The sequence below is a fragment of the Etheostoma spectabile genome, chromosome 8 (assembly GCF_008692095.1).
Source record: "Etheostoma spectabile isolate EspeVRDwgs_2016 chromosome 8, UIUC_Espe_1.0, whole genome shotgun sequence".
NCBI classification, from domain to species: Eukaryota; Metazoa; Chordata; class Actinopteri; order Perciformes; family Percidae; genus Etheostoma; species Etheostoma spectabile.
Genome location: NC_045740.1, coordinates 19,404,206 through 19,406,136, shown reverse-complemented (window position 1 = coordinate 19,406,136; position 1,931 = coordinate 19,404,206). Strand labels below are relative to the sequence as shown.

Below are 1,931 nucleotides of genomic sequence, written 5' to 3'. Positions count from 1 at the left end.
TTGATGCCTGTGTGTTTTCTAGTGAGGTCGCGTCCACACTCGGTTCCTAGGGGTACACACCCCTTGGTCTATCCCCTACCCCTAGGTAATGGGACAGCACTAGGTCCCGCGGGAACGCGCAAAAACTAAGGGGTAAGGGGAAGGAATGGTTTCCCAACAGTCTCAAAGGATTTCCCATGATGCTCAGCACTTGTCGGCCCTTTTGCCTCCACGCTGCGGTCCAGCTCCTCCCCAAACCATCCCAGTTGGGTTCATTGGCGACATCCATGCTAGTCAAACAGGTGGTGTATTTTAAATGATGTCACATCATTTCAGACATTTATGGGGATTTCCTGGTTTCCCACACAGGACGTGTTAAAAGCTTAAATTTATAACTGATTGTATGATTTCTTATTAATTATATCGGCTTTAGCATGGCCCAGTTTGTGAGGTAGAAGACATTAAACGTCTTCTTGTTGCTGATGTTGTGCTGTCAGTGTGTTATGTGTGTCATGGTCCTTAAATGTGATGGGATGCCGGCTGCAGATCACGTTTCCTTCGGGATAATAAAGTTGAAGTAAGTTGAAGTTTCCTACGTCTGCTCACACACGTCTCCCTTACTCCATCAGTTTTCAAACTAAAGATAGCGGTCCACCTGCACAAAGGATCCTGTCTGAGACCGCTGGTTCTAATTTTTTCTTAAAACACGATGCACTGAAAGAAGACATGAATGTGTATTGATTGACAGCCATACAAGATACTTTTATTTACCCCCAGGAAGGAAATTACCATGTATTCACACTGTTGTTAACACATTGTAACACTACACACAGGCCTAAAATACACACACATGCTCAGGTCCTATACATGCAAGTAGGCTGTGACTGTTGGAGGTTCGGTGCCTTGCTCAAGAGCACCTTCGCAGCACCCAGGAGGTGAACTGGTATCTCTCCAGTTACCAGTACACCCTCTGTCCTTTGGTCCGTGCAGGGACTTGAACCAGCGACCCTCCGGTTTCCAACCCAACCCTGGACCGCCTGAGCTACGGCTCTTTAAGTAATTCCTTATACGACAGACATTAAACTCAACACAACAATATCTGAAAAAAAACTCAACCCAACAATATCTAAAAAAAAAAAAACTCAACCCAACAAATACTAAAAAAAAAAACTCACAAAAATATCTAAAAAAAAAACCTCAACCCAAAAATTCTAAAAAAAAACCTCAAAACCAAAAATATCTAAAAAAAAAACCAACCCAACATATAAAAAAAAAAACCTCAACCAAAAAATATCTAAAAAAAAACTAACCCAACAAATAAAAAAAAAAACCTCAACCAAAAATATCTAAAAAAAAAAACTCAACCCAACAATATAAAAAAAAAAAAAAAACTCAACACAAAATATCTAACAAAAAACTCAACACACTCGAGCTATCTCGGGTCAAAATGACCCGTTTTTCAATATCAATGTTCTTTTTAATTCCCCAAAATACATGATTGATTCCAACGTCTTTGCCAGTACAATCTCTATTCATTAATTTGGGGCGTTTAAATTTATTAAGTGGTTTTGAAATAGTATTGAGTAAAGTTGACATATTCCGTCTGTGATTATCATCAATAGACTAATTAATTTCTGCTTTTCTAACTTAAACATTAGGCACAATTTCCTATAAATAAGGTTAAAAACGTTTAACGTTTTAAAAGTTAAAAACATTGAGAAAAAGTGTTGATTTTTAATTTTGACGGGAAGAAAACACGAGGGTTAACTGCCCCAAACTCCCAGAAAACGGCAGATCCGCTGCTACTCTCAGTTCTTTTAAATCAAGACATTTCTTTCATGTTTAATTTCTTATACTGCAATGTAACTTTTATTCCGGTGTTTTATCGGTCTTTATTTTGATTTTAGCTGTTTTTGTCTAAAGCACTTTGAATTGCCCTGTTGCTGAAATGT

The 1,931-nt window shown here is 38.3% G+C and overlaps 1 protein-coding gene across 3 annotated transcripts in view; it reads right to left on the bottom strand.

The window, feature by feature from the left end:
* LOC116693755 (mixed lineage kinase domain-like protein) overlaps positions 1-1,931 on the bottom strand; it is a 525,120-nt gene that overhangs the window by 511,236 nt on the left and 11,953 nt on the right. The window lies entirely within an intron of this gene.